This window comes from Pangasianodon hypophthalmus, chromosome 8 (assembly GCF_027358585.1).
Source record: "Pangasianodon hypophthalmus isolate fPanHyp1 chromosome 8, fPanHyp1.pri, whole genome shotgun sequence".
NCBI lineage: Eukaryota > Metazoa > Chordata > Actinopteri > Siluriformes > Pangasiidae > Pangasianodon > Pangasianodon hypophthalmus.
Window position 1 is genome coordinate 17,587,554 of NC_069717.1, and position 21,508 is coordinate 17,609,061.

General features: G+C 37.8%; 1 pseudogene; it reads left to right on the forward strand.

Moving 5' to 3' along the window:
• Positions 1 to 280: 280 nt before the first annotated feature.
• Positions 281 to 17,165, forward strand: LOC113533448 (piggyBac transposable element-derived protein 4-like; annotated as a pseudogene).
• Positions 17,166 to 21,508: the final 4,343 nt, after the last annotated feature.

Below are 21,508 nucleotides of genomic sequence, written 5' to 3' on the forward strand. Positions count from 1 at the left end.
AGAACATTCAAGCAGCCGGAACAGCCAGAGTTTGCCGCTTTGCAAACCCCCCACTCAAGGCAGACAAGGAGATGTCAAAGAAAGGGCGGGGGAGTCACGATGAAGTGAGAAGCAAGATGGGAAGGTGGTCCTGGTGAAATGGTTCGACAATCGATCTGTTGTGCTGGCCTCCAACTTTGTCGGCGTTGGAGAAGAAGACGAGATTGAGAGGTGGGAGCAGAAAGAGGGGGAGTTTGTTAAGATCAAACATCCAGAGGTAGTAAAATTGTACAATGAGGCCATGGGAGGGGTAGACATATTTGACCAGCTTATCAGCCTCTACAGGGCCACCATACGCTCCCGGAAATGGTCACTGCGCATGATTACTCATGCTTTTGATGTTGCTGTGGTGAACAGCTGGCTTGAGTACCGCCGGGACCAAGAACTCCAGGGCACTCAGCCAAAGCAAGTGATGGATCTTCTTGAATTCAAAATGACAGTGGCAGAAGCGGTTGTTCGCGTGGGGAAGACACAATCACTGAAAAAATGAGGGAGACCCAGCAGCTCCAATACACCCAGTCCTTGCATTAGCCCCACTCCCCAGCCACCAAATGAGCCACCAAAAAGGAGAGCAGCCATGGAAAGACGACCAATTGAGGACGTACAGGCTGACATGCTGGACCACATTCCTAATTATGATACAAAAAAAGAGGCAACAAGGTGCAAACTGGCAGGCTGTTCAGGAAAAACCCATGTCTACTGTGACAAGTGCAAGGTGCACTTCTGCTTTGTGTCGCAGAGAAACTGTTTCAAATATGCCCACAGAAAATGAACCTAAGCGACAGATTTGTGAGGATCTGAAGTTTTTTGTTGACTTGTTAGCTTTGTTGGTTTGTTTAAGCTGTTCAAAACCAGGTGACATGTGATGTCAATAAATGAATGCATGATGTCATATTTTCACAACTGTTCGGACCCGATGTCCATTAAGATGGACAAAAAAAATAACAATTAAAGAGTGTTGATAAAAAAAAAAATATTGATTGATTCTCATTATTGGTTGTATATGGATGGGAAAAAAGTGATTATTATATTTTTCACAACCTGGGAACATAATTCAGGTCTGAAGGGGTTAAGCCACGTTAAGCGTTTTCTTTACGTAAACGTGAAAATATTGTCTTTCCACTTGGACTACGGTGCTGTTGTCTTAGCAGTAGATAGTGTTTATGACAAGAGAAATGTGAGAGAAAAATGGTTTTCCCTGGTCATTGTTTTAGTACATTAGGTCCTTACGGTATAAAATTCAATAATTTTATTTAGATAAAGAATTTGAATTAAGTAGTAAATTAAAAGATTAATTAATATAATGATATATTTTAGAAGAGACAAGTACATAGTATTATGTAAACGTTGTTCAACGCTGAGCGTTTCATAGTATAGTCCAATTGGTGCAATGCAAAATGCGGGTTTGCGTGTCGCGATGCGTGTTAGTCTTACAAGAAGATTGCAGTGATGTCCGAAATTGCTGAGCTGGTGTTTAGTAACAAGCAAAAAAGAGATATGTTGTTGCCTGTTTAAATTGGGATAAGTGTTTTACAGCAAAGTAAAATGTTTTAAAACATACAATCTATGTTTTATTTGTAAATACTATTTGTTGTAAGGTGAACGTGAGAAAGCAAATGTTCGCGAGATTAATGTATGAAGACAGAGTAGCACGTGCGCTGTGAAAAGTGTTTAGACTGTCGTGTTTTAATGTTAGAATGTTATTTTTTAATGTATTGAGATATTAAATTAGTATCGTATGAATGGTGTATTAAGCATTAAGTTAATGTAAAGTCGTGGTGTTGATATTTGGAGTTCTCTGACTGAAAAAAAGATACTCAGACAATATAATGGTTTTATTTGTTGTAATGGTAGTTGTATTGGTTTTAATGCAAACTAATAGTTTTTGTGGTTGTCTACTGGTTATGTTATGTTCTACTGATGGCATGTATGCCACTAATCGAGAGTTTGAAATCTGTTATAGAAGCGAAGTATTGAATTGTAATAGAATATGGTGGAAAATGGGCTACATGATGGTAAATCGCTGATGGTTTGCATTGGTATTCGTTAGGGTTGCAATGGTATATGTATGAACGTACACAGGGCTTTCGGTATGGTACAGGAATGATCAAGTGACCTACATATCATGGTATGTGTGATAGAAGGAAAAAATCATTTTGGAGCAACACCGAAGATGTGTGCGCTACGGGTACTCGCAATTTGTTTCCTTATTTTTATACTGTCTTGCGGTTTATGAGTGCTGCACCGTCCGATAACGTGTCACACAAATAGCGCTATTAACATGGATTGCACGAGACGCAAGAAAGACGGAGGGTTCAGTCGGACACACATAGTATAATGGTACTCTTACTATTATAATAAAGTTTGTGGTATTTAAATTATCGTACACCTCCCTAGAATACTAGATGGTAGAATATCTATCATTCTGTTACCCCCGATAGCAACCGCTAACTGATATTAGACGGCTTATCCGGGTATTGTGAGTCAGCTTGAGGTAGTAGCCTAAAATATTTCAATTTAATAGTACTTACTGTGGCAAGTAGTCGTGTAATAAGTGGGATAACGTGCAATCAACTGGTTGTTATTGTACAATAAACCCCTTTAGGGTGATACACAACCTCTTCATGTCGCGTCCTGACTATGCTGTCAGGGTTTATTTTGTGATAAGAACCGGCTAATTGTACATTATCCTTTACATAGATAATCTTCTGTGACGGGACTGTTTGTTCTAAATATATACTAGAGTATGACAATATAAGATAATAATGAATGTAAGAATTTTTGCTGTTGTTTTCAGAGGAGTTTTGTTTTTGTTGTTGATTGTGAGAATGGAGAAAAAATCGAAATTAGAAGTGAAAAGATACCTCCATGAGGTGTCAGGATTTATGGAGGGAGGAGATTGTTACAAGTACTTCACAGCATTATTACAGGACGCAGAGAGGAGCAGTCGCGTTGTGGTAATCAACGATATGTTTTTCAGACTGCAGAGAAAGACAGTCTAATCTAAGTCTGATGTAGTATAAGGTAAGTCTGATATAGGTAATTGCTAAATGTGTTTATTTTTATTTTTTATTTTTTTGTTGTTAAATATTGGTTGTTGTGTGTCAGGTTCTAGGGTAAAAGTATAAATGGTAAATTATGTGGCTTTGCATTTTTTCTTAAGGAGTCCACTTAAGCTCTGTGATATCGTCTTTTCTCCTTTAAGTCAGAAGAAAGGTGAGATGGACATCGTGATGAATGCACCATCGTCACTGAGATGTGTGCGGCACCTGGAATATGCATTTGCATGAGGTTGTGCATGATGAGACATTGGAGCACATTTTGAATGAACCAAGGGAATATCAACAGGTAGGTTTCAGTGTAATGACATGTTCACATCGACCTGGATGTCTGTCATGAAAATTTGGTGTGAGAAACATTGTACTTTGAATTAACAGCTGTTAATGTGTTTGTTCAGACTGACACAAATATTCACATGTTGTGTGACTGATTTATGTTATGGAGAGGGGTTCCAGTATTTTTTACATTGCACTGCGAAGAAAATTGGTCAACCAATATGATTCGAATTTTTGGTCATGTGGCTGGAGGTGCTGCTGTTAAAAAAGTACCACTCATTCACAAAACTTAAATATTAAATAATTTTTGAAGATATTTGGTTGTCATAGAAAATACACTATATTACCAAAAGTATTCGGTCACCCATCCAAATGATCAGAATCAGGTGTCCTAATCACTTGTCCTGGCCACAGGTGTATAAAATCAAGCACTTACACATGCAGACTGTTTTTACAAACATTTGTGAAAGAATGAGCCACTCTCAGGAGCTCAGTGAATTCCAGCGTGGAACTGTCATAGGATGCCACCTGTGCAACAAATCCAGTCGTGAAATTTCCTCGCTCCTACATATTCCACAGTCAACTGTCAGCTTTATCATAACAAAATGGAAGAGTTTGGGAACAACAGCAACTCAGCCACGAAGTGGTAGGCCACGTAACCTGACGGAGAGGGGTCAGCGGATGCTGAAGCGCATAGTGCAAAGAGGTCGTCGACTTTCTTCACAGTCAATTGCTACAGAGCTCCAAACTTCATGTGACCTTCAGATTAGCCCAAGTACAGTACGCAGAGAGCTTCATGGAATGGGTTTCCATGGCCGAGCAGCTGCATCCAAGCCACACATCACCAAGTGCAATGCAAAGCGTCGGATGCAGTGGTGTAAAGCACGCCGCCACTGGACTCTAGAGCAGTGGAGACGCGTTCTCTGGAGTGATGAATCACGCTTTTCTGTCTGGCAATCTGCTGGACGAGTCTGGGTTTGGAGGTTGCCAGGAGAACGGTACATTTCGGACTGCATTGTGCCGAGTGTGAAATTTGGTGGAGTAGGAATTATGGTGTGGGGTTGTTTTTCAGGAGTTGGGCTTGGCCCCTTAGTTCCAGTGAAAGGAACTTTGAATGCTTCAGGATACCAAAACATTTTGGACAATTCCATGCTCCCAACCTTGTGGGAACAGTTTGGAGCGGGCCCCTTCCTCTTCCAACATGACTGCGCACCAGTGCACAAAGCAAGGTCCATAAAGACATGGATGACAGAGTCTGGTGTGGATGAACTTGACTGGCCTGCACAGAGTCCTGACCTGAACCCGATAGAACACCTTTGGGATGAATTAGAGCGGAGACTGAGAGCCAGGCCTTCTCGACCAACATCAGTGTGTGACCTCACCAATGCGCTTTTGGAAGAATGGTCAAAAATTCCTATAAACACACTCCTCAACCTTGTGGACAGCCTTCCCAGAAGAGTTGAAGCTGTAATAGCTGCAAAAGGTGGACCGACATCATATTGAACCCTATGGGTTAGGAATGGGATGGCACTTAAGTTCATATGTGAGTTAAGGCAGGTGACCGAATACTTTTGGTAATATAGTGTATATCATGCAATATTTTGTTAAATATAGTTTGGGGTTATCATTCATTGATTTTTAGTTTATCATAACATTTTTGTTTTGTTTTGTTTTTGTTTGTTTTTTGTTTGTTTGTTTTGTTTTGTTTTTTTTAAAGGTGAATGTGACTGTGAAAGTGGTGCAGTTGCCCGAAGATAGAGATCGTTTCACCCGCAGTCATCAGAGAATGCGAAGAAGATCCTGTGATGCTGCATACAAAACACGGAGCATCTCAATGACTGTGTGTGTGTGTGTGTGTGTGGTGGGGGGGTGATGTGTTAAAAATTGGAAAGTGGTACCAAATTACTAACACATCTGTCCGCCAGTTTAGTGTTAGCACTTGTTTATCCACAACTGCACAGTCTACTTTAAGCACTTTGCCAGATGTTGCATGTCATGTTGTACCAACAGTGGATAATTATAAGATGAAGGGAGGAGAGGTTGTCACAGATGAAGTCAAAGTAGATTATTGGTGTCCAAAACAACATCTCTTGTCCAGTGTCATTTCAGCCACTTTGAAGATAAGATGTCAGCAATGTGCAGTGTGCTGCTGAACTGCCAAAGTTTCATCTGTATTGCATGCAATGGTGACCATTCAGGACAGCAGTGGTAAAATGAACAATCTTGTGATTGATTATTATGTGAAAGTAGGTGGAGAAATTGCCAAAGGAGCAAATTCTTGTGAAGGAACTGGTGGACATCAGATGGCTAGTTGTACTAGCATTCAACAACCTACAGAAAACTAGGTGATGAGCTAATAAAGGTTTCTGAGTCACCAGAGTATCAGAATTTGAATTTTTCTATTTTACTCACATTTTCTGCTGGTTACTTTTGTGAAAAGTATTTTTTTAAAGGTTTGTTTTTTTTTAAAGGTTTGTTTAAAAAAACAGAAAATTGACCTTTATGCTGATTTTAAAGTGTTTGACTGTTTTCTATGGCATATAAAAGCAGACATTTTGAATATTTTGCATTTGGATACAGGTTTTTTCCATGAAGGTTCCTGGAAGCTGCCTTGAGGTTCAAGTGTGATAATTGAATAGAACATTTTTCTAAATTCCTTGTTATGTATTTTGTTAGAAGATTCATATGGCTTTGGTGAGATTTGCTGTGATTATTTTTTGTCTGATGAGGGAGTATAATTGATTGTGATGGTCAATTTTGAAAAATCATTTTACCCCAGATGTCAGTGTTAACTGTATAAGACTGAAGTATGAAAGATTACTCATGTCATTTATGAACTGTTAACGTTTTTTCACAAGTGAAAGGTTGTCGACATAGTAGTTGACATTGAAAGCTGAGGCTGTTTTTTGCTCTCAGTGTTAGTTGTTTAACGGCTGTAAGACATTCATATTTAAGTGTATTTTGCACAGAGGGTGTAAAATTAAGGTAAATGTGAAATGTTGGATGTTTCAAAATAGTTTTGAAACAGCATGTTTTGTTTATTCAAAATCGTCTAATATGTTTAATATGTACTAATTTTACATAAACATGTTATTTAGCAAAGTGAGCTACTTGGTTTATTTTAATTTATTTATTTATTTATATGTTTTTGCGTTGCTAGGAATACGGATGCAGTAAACTGTAAAGCTCAGAGTACAGTTCAAGTTTTACGCGTACACTAGAGTATGCGTACAGTGCACATGACGTTATTTTCGTCATCAGTACATGGATCGTGCGCAGCCCGAATTTCCTAAACGGACGTAGTCTATACGCGTAGTGTGCGCGTAAAAAGTATTATTAAAATAAAAAAGAAAAGGAAAAAAAAGATTAAGGATATGATCTCTATATATGACTGGATTGCTCACAGAGTTCCAAACTGCCAGCGGAACATGAACTCACCGGAAGTGTTCGAGCGGCCATATTAGTTTTCTGAACCTCCAGAGGGCGTCAGTGACTGTCAGCCGATAATTTGACTTAAAATGGGTTTATTACATCCTTAGTTTGTAATTTAATTGTTATAGTGGACGTCATATTTCGTTGCAGAGAAATATAGAAATCACTATACTGCATTTACATACTGCCGACACTGGTAATTGATGTAACACAAACTGAATTTCTGTATATGTGTAATTATGCATGAAATATTAAATATAAACACATATGTAAGATGTAAAAATAGATAGTACACAATAAATATAATAACAGCCTTATTTTGCAGTACTATATTATATTAAATTTCAAGGTTGTATATGCATCATCTTGTTCGGAGTGACTGTATAAATGTTTGGAAAAACATGTTTCACATCTGCAAATCCATTGGCAACAGCCAGCATTATTTCTTTGAATAAGTTATGATGTGCGTCTATTTATTTTCTGACGTCTATACGCTATAAAGTGCAAAATTTCCTGGGTTTTTCCTAGCATATCAGTTTGTACTGACATTAAATGTTATTTTTATATAATGTTTAATTAAATGGTAATTTCACCAAAGTCGTTATCTTGACTGCTGCCAAGACAAGCTGTTAATTCTTTTACGAAAACATTGCTGAATCATGTACATTACACATGATTTTAATAATGAAAACAATATTATCTGACACAGTTATCACAGTGAATAACTGTAAAAGGCAAATTAAATTGCATGTGCATACTTTACAAAGCATAAATCTGTATTCAAAATGAACAATATGACAATAACAATAATATATATGATTAGGTGCCTCGTGTGTCAGCTTATCTGCAGTAATGAAGATGAACATATTTTGCTTATACTTTTAATAAGCATGAATGTTTAATAAATTACCATTTACATGCTGTACAAGGATACCTCAGCTATAAATACGATGATTGAGTAATGTTTAGTTATTGAAATTATTTTAGATTATTATTATTTTTATTATTAATTCAATATAATGTAGGATATAACAATATGGTGGCGCGGTGGCTTCACAGTTGTGAAGTCATGAGGAATCCAATTGTATATTATAGATCAGTGTGTTGGTCATATTTCAGGGCTCTACAGTGCAACAATTTCAGTCCCATTTGCGACTTAAAATTACTGTGTGCCACTGTGAAAAAAAGCGGTGCGAGTCAGTCGACCGAAACTCATGAATAGTTGTATAATGCAATAATTGTAATTGTAATTGTATAATGCATCTCATAATGCATTTGCACTGTGCAGCATTTACGTTTGCACTGCGATTGACTGCTTTTCATGCCTTCGGTCAACCAAGCAAGCCCGTAAAACTTGTGTGCTACGCAGGTTTGCCACGGTATATGGTAATACCGGTTATACTGGTTATTACGGCGATATCGGTATGAAAAGTTTAAACGTTTATACTGGGGAACATTATGCATGAAACTTACTTGACAGCAATACTTCCTATTACTAAAATCCTAACAAATAGAATAGTATTGAATAAGGTCGCCTAAAGGGCATCTTAAACGGTACACGACGAGGTTTTCTTGTGACCTTGCCGGGTCTCGTGTGCAGATACTTTTCATACACGAGAAGCGCGTTCAACGCGGACGCCCAAGCGGTTGCCGTGGTAACGAATAATAATCCCTGCTTCAAAGCAGTGAAAATATCCTGTATCCGATGTTACTAAATATTGATATTAAAATGAGGAAAATCAGCAACAGTGCCTATTAAATATTTTTCTACAGGTTGTTTTTGACGACGCATAGTTACTCTTCTCTGTGAATGACCCACGTAGACACACCTGCTCAGTTACTCCATTTTTACACACAGGCAATGAACGCACTGCACGTGTCCTGCATTTTTGGTGGAACTAATCCTCTAAGTGTGTAAATTAATAATTTCATTTTCTTTATTTTTTCTGTTTTATTTCAATGTTTAATTAAAATAAGTAAAAAGTAAAAATTCAAAGTTTAGAATCCCACTACTTTACATTATTGTTTAGGCAACTGCGGAGCGAAAATGACCCCATAGCACCACCTAGCGTCCAAGTAGCGCTAATACCGGTGTAAGTAGTTGGAATGCGGATACTGTACCGGTGCACAAATTATGAAATCGTGGGAAATCTATTGAGGACTACATTTCAGACTGAACACTGTGTTTTTGTGTATTTATGTTTACAAGTTTAAACAGGTTTACATGAGCTGCTGTTGTTTTTGGCAGCCTGTCAAATTAACTGATAATATAAAATTTGGTTTATCAGAACTCCCTTGTCATGACTCATACTATGTTCCTGAATTCAGTAATAATTGATAAGCTCCGTTTTCTTATGCCTACTTGTGCACGGTAAATTGTGGCACAATAACAATAACATCTCTATTTAAACAAACCAAAAAAAAAAACAAAAAAAAAAAAACTGGACTTCAACTGTGTTAGTAACAAGTGCTCCTTAAAAATAATATAACCATAGAGCCCTGCATTTACGTCGACATTAGGCATGATGCACACTGTCAAGAACATTATAACTTGTTGGTTATAACAGTGTGCATTAATTCCCAAGATGTCAAGTACATTTTTTTAGGTTGATATCAAAGCTTAAAGGAAATATTTAATATTACATTTTGTACAAAAATTGTATCAATCTTCAATAAAACAAGTAATGTTTTTTTTTATTATTAAACATTGAATATTCTGTACGATTTCTGCTGTCTATATAAGCAGTTTGGTGAGGGTTAGCAGTTAATAAACGCATTCTTTTTTTCCAAAATTATCGAATAAATTGAATCATGTTTCGAATTATGAAAGTATCCAAAATGTGTTGTTCCAGAATTGGAAACACTGGTTTAAAGTAGCAAGTAAATACTTAAAGGTATAAAATACAAAAACATAATAATACCAGTTAATTGTAACAATTACTTGCAGTTTTGAGTGAAGGTATTTGTTGAGAAAAACATTAAATTCATTGGTGATAGTGTGTAGATAATAGTGATGTAGATCAATTCTTATCAATTTGCTTTCACTATATGGTTTATTGTAAAGTGTTTTTACAGAATAACAGTCTGGAAATATGAAAATTTCACTTTGTTGTAAATGCAATCAAGGTTAAATGTGGGTTGTTTTTTTAAATCTTGTCCAGATGCCATGCTAGAAGGGATTTCGACAGACCGAAGGGTCTGAGGGTTGGCCTGAACTCAAAAGAGCACAATGGTCAAATATGTCCAATATATGATGCAGACCTAAGAAATATTGCAAAACCTTTTGATGAGGCAGTGCAACAAGCACTGTATGATTATGATGTATGACCATTTGTGCAAACACCTGTGCACTTATCCAGCAGGGTTCTTGGTGTGCCATTGTTGATTCACATGCAACGAGTACAATTAATGGTGAACAGTACAAATCTGCAACATGCTTTGTTTATTATATATTTTTATTTATTATATAAACATTGAGTCCGTCAACAGATATTTTTTTAACTTTGTTCCATTTGAATTGACTGGTAATCAAGTACTTCTGCTTTGTCCTGAATGTGTAGTTGACCAAAGTAAAGTGGAATATGTTGACATAAAGTCAAAACCAGTAAAATATATACATAATTCTCAGACCATAAATATCTCAGAAAGTGACAAATTATTGTATGAAAATGGTCATCACCTGTTTAACATAATTGTTGAAAATGTACCATGTAACAGTAGTACTAATTTAGAAAATGCTGATGTATATAAGGAACAGGAGATTATTGTAGTCAGTGAATCACATAGTACTTTTCACTTTTGTCCTCTGACTACCCAGGATATGAAAAAAGTTGTGCTTAAAGTTAAACATAGTTCATGTTTCAGCAGACAATTTTAACACAAAAGAAGTATTTGAGATGGTTAAACAATGTCAATATACACCCCTTAGTAAGTGATGGCACCTGCTTTTTTAGGGCATTATCATTAGTGATAAGTGGAAGTAGTGTAATCACAAATGGAAAATTAGATTAGCAGTGGTTAAATATATGGAAGCAAATTCGGACATTTTTCTGTTTAGTCTGAGAGACGTATTCTTCTGTTTACAATTATATCAAGGAGTCAAGCATAAAATATGTTGGAACATGGGCAACAGAATTGTTTGGTATGCCTATATTTAGCTACAGTCAGAACAAGTAGTTCAAATATTGTACATCAAATATTAAGTATCAAGCAATAATCAAGCAATTTATTTGAACCATTGTGATGTGTCATTATGAGGTTGTTAAATGGGTAAAAACAATTCTGGAGTGTGTTTATGCTTGCAAATAATTGAACAATTGTGATATCTTCCTTCTCTCAACACATCATAAATGTGAAAGACAAAGGATCAAATAGAGAATGAATTATTCAAACAGGAAAAATTGGAGTAAAGCATTATCAAGGTGATGAAGGAAAAGTCAAACAAAAGCAGAGGTCAACTCTCTCAGGGGTGTCCTCTCTGTTTTGGGTGAAAGATGCATCACACTAAACTATTTGCATGTATGTAACACTGAATGTGAGGATAGTTGCCATTTTTAACTGGTAATCCAGCTTGTAAATTGTGGATTTGCTATACATGGAAACATGGAAAACACGGAAAATTGCCTGAAAAGAGTATTGCCAAAAATATGCATTTGGTGGACATTCCAAAAGAGCTAAAATGCCTGAACTCATTAGAAGAACATCTTATTGCAAACAATATTCCTTTTATGAAGTTGCTTTGTCTTCCCATGGAAAACAGAAAGGCGGCCATGAACCTGTATTGTGCATTCCTATAAATACCACAGATGTCTCACATATTCTTACATGTAATGAATGTGATGACCACATGATAAGAATAAAACTGAAACAAAAATTATCATATAAATGCCATTGTGAATATAAATATCTCCACACTGATTGTGTCAGAAATCTTATTTGTTGGCACACAATAAGTGGTATAATGATGTGGATTTTAATGAGCAGTGGGTAAACTCTTTGTTTGAACCTAATGATGTAGAGAATGATTATGATGATTATGAAGTGGAGGAACAAGATGTAGCAGATAAGAGTGAAGATGAGAAAGGAACTGAAGATCACCCAGAGGAAGATATAACATATATTAAAGAGCAAAGTGGTCTTTTGTCTGACACATCACTACAACCTGTTGATCTGGGTTTAGAAATAATTGACCCACATTTTCGTGATGTACTAAAATGTAGCCCCAGGTGAAGTTAACAGTCCTGTTAGGTTGTTATCAGATAAAACCAATGAGGCAAAGTGCTTACCTATTTTCTATCCTACTGGTGGCCCAACATTTCACGATGAACAAAGGGGGAAAAAATTACATTGTCATGATACCTGAATGCAAGAATACTAAATGCAGATGGAGGTTTTGCACAGAGCACAGATTTTATTTTTTTAAGCACAGTATATATCAGAGGTTGAACAAATTGTTTGTCAAAATGTCTCAACTGCATTATACAGAGGTTCTGAGAAAAGTTTCTTAACATATGTAACACCAGATATGCTTAACAAACTCTGATTCCCTGCAAAGAATACTGAATTATGATGAAGGATATAAGTTCTTAAGACCAACACAAGGGACACCTCCATACTGGCAGTCTACACAAAAAGATCTGTTTGCCCGGATTAGACAACTAGGCATTCCAATTTTCTTTCTCAATCTTTTAGTTCTGCTGATATGAGACGGCCTGAAATGATGAACACCATTGTTAAACAAGAGGGGAAACAAATAAATGTGGATGAACTTGACCGGTCTGAAAAATGTGGACTCATAAGAGGAAATCCTGTCACTGCAGAAAGGAGGTTTGATCATAGTTGGAATTGTTTTTCTGAAAGATGTAATTATCATCAGCGAAACCTATTGGTAAGATAAAAGACTACTTTTATGTTGAAATTCAACAGCGCAGTTCTCCTAACGTTCACTGTCTGTTTTGGGTGGAAAATGCTCCAATCTCAATGATCATGATGTAGACAATAATCCTGTGGTTGCTGAATTTATTGACACATGCATCACTTGTGAGACACCATCAGAAAATGAACTTTATGAAACAGTGAATAGTGTTCAGAAGCACAGTAAAAGACCGCAAGACAAATACAGTTTGTAGATTTAATTTTTCATGACCACCATCTAGCTGTACCTTTACTACAAGAGGAAGTAATGCAGATGAGTTGAAAATGAATTATGGGGATGCATTAAATTCTGCTGTAAGTTTTGATTGAGCCAACGCCTTCTTTTCATCTATTGGGATTAATCAAGCTATGTTTGAAAACGCATACAACAAAAAGAAAAGTATTATATTGAAAAGAAATCCAAAAGATGTTTGGGTAAACCAGTATAATAGAGATTTACTGTATGCATGGCAAGGGAATGTGGATATTCAATATGTTACAGATGCTTTTTCTGTAGTGGTCTATCTATATATATATATATATATATATATATATATATATATATATATAGTTACATCACAAAAGCAGAGCAAGAAATGGGACTGTTTCAGCATGCACAAAATGAAGCTACGAATGGAAATCTTGACGCTAAAGAATCATTAAAACAGTTGGGAAGTATCTACCTACACAACAGAGAAATTTCAGCTCAAGAGGCAGTGGCAGACAGTCATACATTTGAAGGAATGCTCTTGTAAAGTACAATATATACCAATAGGACAAAATCCTGTAAAAATGAGGTCCAGAAAAATTATCATTCATTGCTGTAGTTATTTTTTAAACCACATTACGATGACAGTCAGCTCAAGCCTAGCAACTATGACACATACGAGTTCTACAACAGTGGTCTCATAAAATGTGGTCGTGAACTGCTAAAAGTGAAATCAAATGGTGATGGCAATAGAAGATTTTTCAAAAAGGAAAGTGATAAAATAGAGCCAGCTAAACAGCTTTTGGAGCAGGATAGTGATTTAGAAGATGCCTGGGCTAATATATGCCCTGAAACAGAAAGAGAGCATCATGAATGTATAGAACTGATGAAAGAAAGTATTGCCTGATGAAGATCAAGAACTTATTCCAGATTTTACAGGAAACCCCAAACTGCTTGTACTATTGAAACAAACCACACTACAATGCTGTTACGAACCCCTATTTTAAATTAGCCAGAAAGGGGAACGCAACACAAAGAAGGACGCGTGAATCCTAGATGTCATGCAAAAGGAAAAACATTTATTTAAAGAACAAACCTAAACATAACACAAAGGAAACACGTATCAAAACAAAAACAAAGAAAAAACAAATGTTCCTAAAAGAACGTTCGAAAAATGAAAACCACAATCAAACCCCGGAACACCTCCAAAATATAAGGACAACGAAGATTAATCAACCAAAATTAAAAAAGAAAAATAAGGATCAAAAAACTTGTTTGCTGGTGGCTCTCCTTCCCCCTGCCATGCTCCACTTCAGCGTCCTTAATAGTTAATCAACACACATACCATGAGACGCAGCTGCACCAAGGGACCTAAACAATCAGACTTAAAGAGAAAGATTAGAAGAGACATGACGTCACATGAAGGAGAATACACACTCCAGGCATAGGCCGTAACAATGCCTAGAGATGTTACATTGCATTTACTAAGGTCAATAAATGAGGAACAATCTGCTGTGTTCTATAAAGACTGGTGTCCACAGAAAGTACTTGGAGAGAACCTTGCTCCATTTCGATTATTTGTTACGGGAAAAAGTCATCCATTTACTAGTAGAGTCCTAATGACATTACTGTGCTTTTAACAGCTTCGGCAAGAGTTGCTGACTATAACATTGGTGCTGCAACTATTCATAATACAATTGGTGCTGCAACTATTCATAATACAAAATACAATTTTCAATTGGTGCAAATGTCACATTGCCATATCAGCCTCTTACTGATCACAAAATAAATTCTTTACATACTGAAATGGGTATTTTGCAAATTTTGATCATTGATGAGGTGTCTGTAGTTGACCATCGTTTACTTTCTCTCTCTCTCTCTTTTGGAAAAATGAGCATGCTCTCTATGCTGATACAAAATGAGTGAAACTATGGGAGAATAACTTTGCACTTGCTGAATTAACTATAGTTGTTAGACAGCAAGATCCAGCTTTTGCTGAAATGTTAAATTGGCTGAGATCACCCTCCTGTTATGTTGCGGGTCAAATTGACCCATTTTAAAGTTAAAAAATCTAAAAATAATAGATAAAGTATTTTTTCAATATGAAACTTCTGCTTAGCTTAATAAAGTGTAAGTGTAATGAAAATGGTTCATTTCACATACTTGCACCCCCCCCTGCTTGTTTATATTACAAAGATACTGTTCGGGTCAATTTCACCCAGGAGTGAAAGTGGAGGCTAAAAGGGGCAGAAGTGTCAAATACTATTTGTTTCTTTGCAACTGTGAGACATTTTTTCACCCCAGTCTCTCTCTCTCACACACATACACACACACACACACTTCCACTATTCTCTTGACCTCATCTGTAAAGTGCGAGAATGCAGGTGTCATTATGACTTTTGACGGGAACCTTTTCTGTTCCCATGGGCAAACATAAAGATTCAAAACATATAAAGATTCTCTGCAAGGGAGTCCTACCAACATTACACTCTGCAGCTACATATGATATACTCTCTCTGTCAGAGCTTTACAAAATGAGCAGCAGAAGTAAACAGATGACAGACCTGGTGGCTCTGAAACTCATCCTTGATCATGAAAGTGAAATAGAGGAGGATGTGTCTGAAGATGAAGACCATCTGAGGTCAATTCTGAATCTGATGATTCTGATTATGAACCAAATGAGGAAACTGCTATTCATGATCCATCCATTCCTCCAAGCAAGACATTCACATCAAAAAATGGTGAAATACAGTGGTCTTCATTCCCAAATGCACATCAGGCAAAATTGTCTGCAGAAAACATAATAAAGACAGTGCCAGGGCCCACTAGGATGGCAGTGACTCGTGTGACAGACATCAAGTCAGCTTTTGAGCTGGTCATGCCCAGCTCAATACAGAAAATCATTCTTGAAATGACTAATTTAGAAGGAAAGCGTGTTTTCAGTGAGAAGTGGAAGGAGCTGGATAATGTGCATTTACATGCATATTTGGGGGTCCTCATCCTGGCTGGGGTCTATAAATCAAAGGATGAATCAACAGCCAGTCTGTGGGATGCAGAAACAGGCAGGGCTATACTTCGTGCCACAATGTCTCTTGAGACTTTTCATATTCTCTCCAGAGTAATCCGATTTGATAATTGAGAGACAAGGGCTGTCAGACGGGAGAGAGACAAGCTGGCAGCGATTAGGACAGTGTGGGACAAGTGGGTAGAGCAACTTCCACTACTCTATAACCCAGGCCCTAATGTCACAGTGGATGAAAGGCTAGTGGCATTCAGAGGTCGCTGCCCATTTAGGCAATATATGCCATCCAAACCAACTAAATACGGCATAAAAATCTGGGCAGCATGTGATGCAAACACCAGGTATGCATTGAACATGCAGGTTTACACTGGAAAGCCGGTTGGAGGAGCCCCAGAGAAGAATCAGGGTATGAGGGTCATGCTTGATATGGCACATGGTCTTAGGGGGCACAACATAACCTGTGACAATTTTTTCACAAGCTACAATTTGGGTCAGGAGCTTCTAAAGAGAAGGTCTGAAAAAACAGGGCTGAACTCCCTGCTGAGCTGCTGGTAACCAAGAACAGAGCCCCTCAGTCTTCCATGTTTGCCTTCACAGACACGACAGCCCTAGTGTCTTACTGCCCCAAAAAGGGGAAAAATGTTGTGCTCACGAGCACTTTGCACAAAAATGCTGAAATCAGCACACGAGAGGACCAGAAACCAAGTATGATTCTAGACTACAACGCCACCAAAGGGGGGTGGATAACTTGGACAAAGTCACAGGTTCCTACAGCACCAAGCGAATGACTGCGCGCTGGCCGCTGGTCATCTTTTTCAACATGATTGATGTATCAGCCTACAACTCATTCGTCATTAGGACGGAGATCTTTCCTGAGTGGAATGTGTCAAAGCTGTACAAGAGGCGCATCTTCCTTGAGGAGCTGGGGAAGGCACTTGTGGTACCACATATACAACGGATGCAGCACATACCAAGGACCCCAGCCACTGCAGCTACAGTGAGGGAGATCCAAGAGAGGACTTCACCTAGTACACCAGTACATGAGGTAAGTAAGTGTGTGTCTGTGTGAGAGTATGTTGTATGTGTCTTGGGATCAGCAAAAAAAACAGTAATCATCGTCCTCTTATTTCTAGGTTGCTGCTGGGGGAAAAGGAAGAGGAAGAGGTTCCAGGTCTGCAAGCCATCCGATGATGTCACAACGAGCATGACCTGTGTGAAAAGTGCAAAATTCATTTGCACAAAGCACACTGTGGTGACATGTCCCTCATGTGCTGTATAGATGCACACACATGCACCTTGTTAATTTCCACCTATTCATTTTAGTGTATTTCTGGTTCTAGTCATTGCATAGTGTTTACTATAACAATGTGATGACATGTCACTTGTGTGCTGTGGAGACTCACAGACACATACATACGTGTTCATATTGCTAATCTTATTTTGTTGTTTTGTTATTTTGTTCATTTCTGGTTCAAAAACAGTGCTTAAATAAAGGTTACTTTCAATACAAATTCTCATGACTCATTCGTCTTGATTTTAAGTCAGCGGGTCAATTTGACCCTGAACAGAAGAGGTGTCTCGTCTTAATTTATCTACATCACTCCATAAAAAGAAAAACTTTCAAAATGTAAAACAAAATTTTAAAAAATCAATGTCATGTAAAACTATTGTATTTTATATGTCGGTCTTTCCAATGTACATTAAAAAAAAGTTTTAACATTCATTTTTTATGAAAAACGAGTGAATTATCCTCATTAAACCATGATCTGTGAGAGGTAAAGAACACCATTGCACTAAATATTGATTGAAATGGTTAGTAATGGAGTTAATAATGAGATATAAATAATGTTGATTGAGAATTTTTGGTTTATGACACCTTTGGATATTTAAACATTTCCCGGGTCAAACTGACCCAGGAACATCATTGTTGTTCATGAGAAACGAACATAACAGGAGGGAGAAAATGAATGTCTTCCCACTACTGATATTGCCATGCTGAAAAAAATGTGCAACGGGAGAATTTTAATTATCTTCACTTATGAAAAATATTGGTGCTGCTGACGTTCTTGTCAACGGAGCTTTTGGTACAGTTGTTCCTGAACAAACATTTAAAAAAAAAAAAAACTAAAAAAATTACAATAAATCTCTGTGGAAGCGGGGGCGTGCTCGAGAGCCACTTTGTGACTGGAGACTGAAGCCGGAGAAAATGAGTGGTGTGGTGATCGGTTGTTGTTCCTTTTATTACCTGTAGGTGGCAATAGTGTGTAACATACAATAGGAGAGTACCTAAGAATGTAAAAGAAGACAGAGGCAGAGTAGAGAACAGTAGAATCAGTTAAAAATAAATAAATAAACAAACAAACAAAGAGGCTGCACGCAAGTTAAGATAATAAACACACTGAAAAGTGATGTAAGTAAACACCACATAGTACCAGGAGTGCTCTGTGCTGCGCTACAGCAGTAAAATGGATACTGTTAAACCACCTGAGTCCTTGAAACTTACCGGGAACGTCGACAGCAGCTGGTGGGCAGCAATTCACGCTATATATGCAAAGCAGTCGGGCTGGATAACAAGGGTCTCAAGCGATAGGAGTATACAATACTTTAACATTCGCAAGAGCAGACGACAGAGAAAAATTTGATGAAGTCATGAAGAAGTTTGATGGAGCACTGCTCACCCAAAAAAATGAAACGTACGAGAGGTATGTGTTCCGCTCTCGCATTCAGTTACAGGGAGAAAGCTTTGACTCTTTCTTAACTGATCTGAAACTAAAGGCAAAAACATGCAACTTCAGAATCTTGAATGATCAGAGATCAAATTGTCTTTGGAATTCATGAAAAGAAAGTAAGAGAAAGACTACTTAGAGAAATGGAGCTGACATTAGACAATGCTCTCAAGATTTACCATGCAAGCGAGCGAGCTTTGCTGCATTCTGAAACTTTCAGTGACAAAGAGGGCACTGCTGCTGCTGGCAGTCCAGTAGTCAGTGCTATCTCTCAGAGGGGGAAAAAAACTAAGTCCAAGATCACAGGTGCATTCATTTGTAAAGTATGTGGTTCAAAGCATCAACCCAAACAATGTCTGGCATATGGGAAGCGATGTGCAAAATCAAAAACAAATGCAAAATGTGCATGCTGTGGAAGAGACAGAATTATCAGAGATAATTTATTTGTGAGCATGATCAGTGGTGATACAGAAAGTGTTCAGCAAATATATGAGACAAAAAAGGAAATTACTCTGATGTGAGCAGTGTGTCCAAGGATAAATGGATCGTGTCGTTGCAAGTCAGTGGAACCATTGTGCCACTGAAACTTGACACAGGAGCTAAGGCCACTCTCATAAACATAAGTGACATAAACGAGATGAAAATCACGCCCCATATTCCAAAAAGTCCAGTGTCGCTTAACGCTTACAATGGATAGGACATAGAGACATAAGGTATGAGGGGCTGTATGTTGAAACTGGAGGAGACAGATTTTTTGTATAGAACTTCTCAGCAGTGCAGTAACAAAACAGCCATCAGTGTACATCAGAATGTGAATGTGAACATGGTTCGTTCTGAAATAAACAAATAAAACGACTCTGAGTATGTTAACATAAAGTAAATAGCATACACTCACATACAGATTAATACACATAGCTCTATTGGAACTGTAAAAAAAAATAATAATAATAATAATGCGCTGGATTTACTTAAAAATATAGTGCATCATTTTTGCAAGCCACTTTTTAAGCATATTCAACATGGAAGTTTAAGCAATATTATCTTTAAAAAAAAAAAAACCTTAGTTGGCAATGCCCAAATTTATGAGTTTCCCCACCAAAGTTTTTACTTAAAATACTGTCATGTCAACAAATACATGTAAGTTTTTTAAACCTAAAAATTTAGGTTTACTCCACTGTGCATTTTAAGCTCATTTAGATAAATTATTTTAAGTGCGATCAACCTCAAAGGTAGGTTTCCTAGGTAATGTTCCTTTACGACTAATTAACTTTAAATTAAAATGACTTGAAAATTAAGACAACTGGTGAATATCAAAGGTTTTTGTTGTTATCCTTTCATCATAAGATCTACACAGAGTTATTCGTGATGAGAAATATATCATAGCATAAGAAAAAAAAAAAGGTTCTGTTCGAATTACTGTGTAGCAATTAACATTAAGCCTCAATTTTATAACGTGTCTGTACCATTTGTTTAAATGTGTTAACAGTTTGGTATTAACGGTATCCGTGGATAAAATGCGTTGAGTTTGTTATATTTATGTTATTTGGGTTGTGTGTGTATTTTGGTATAGATAGATAGATAGATAGATAGATAGATAGATAGATAGATAGATAGACTTTATTGATCCCATGAGGGAAATTCTTGTGTTACAGCAGCATGGTCAGTAGCAAGATACAACACGTACACATACAAAATATAAAATATAATAAGTTAAATTAAATGTAGTAGTGCAAAGTGTAGTATGTGTTTGTATGTTGGAACATGTGTGTTTGTGTGCATGTTGTCTTTTTATGTGTGAGGTGTTTGTGGACTGTGCAGTGTTGTGTGCTATATTCTAGTGTTAAACAGGCATTTGACAAAAACAGTGGCTGGAAATAAATATCACAGCAGCCAAGCCAGCTTCTGAACAGGCAAATGTGTGTGAGAGAGAGATGTTCAATTAACTGTGGAACAATTAACAACATTAAGCATCATCTTGGCTGAAAAGTGTGTGTGTGTGTGTGTGTGTGTGTGATTGCGGCTAGTACGTTGGTGTGTGTGTGCATCACTATGTTTGATGCCTGTGGGTAGAGTGTTGAGTATGTTTTTTATGCATTGGTGCTATATGCGTGTATGCTAGCATATGTGTGTTTTTGTGGGCGTTGTAATGGTCTGTGCTATGGCATTTAGTATGATTTTACAATATCAACATCAGGAAATATGCATCAATGCAATTAACAACAAATAATGGCCAACAAATAAGAATCGTCTGCGCGCTTATGCGCCCCCTCCTCTTCCTGTCCAGTAAATCAGGACGACGCCCGAGGCACAGGATCCAGCGTCAACTTGGGCCGGGGTCCTTGGCGTCTCAAAAATGAGTGGCGTCTGGCTGAGCTGGAGCGCTGCGGAAGCTCAGGCTGTTGAGTAGGCTGAGCGGGAGCGCTGCGGAAGCTCAGGCTGTTGAGTAGGCTGAGCGGGCGCAGGCGCAGGTCTAGCCGGTTGCTGCGTTGGGGCGGGTTTAGGGCGATTGGTGGCACTCGCAGAGCTTGAACGCTTCGGCAAGAAGTGTCGCAGTGCCTAGGACGACTTCTGCGCAGCAGTAATGCACTCAGCAAACCCTTCGACGGCGGGTCCGAACAGCCCCGTGGGAGAAACTGGAGAATCGAGGAAAGGAACTTTGTCCGCCTCTTTAATCACCGTCAGGTTCAGCCACAAGTGGCGCTCCTACACCACTAAACTGGCCATTGAACTCCCGATGGCCTGAGCCGTCGCCTTCGTAGCTCGAAGGGCCATGTCCTTGAAGGCCGCAGGGTCGGGCCCCGACTCGTCCATAAATAGACTGTGGACACTTAAG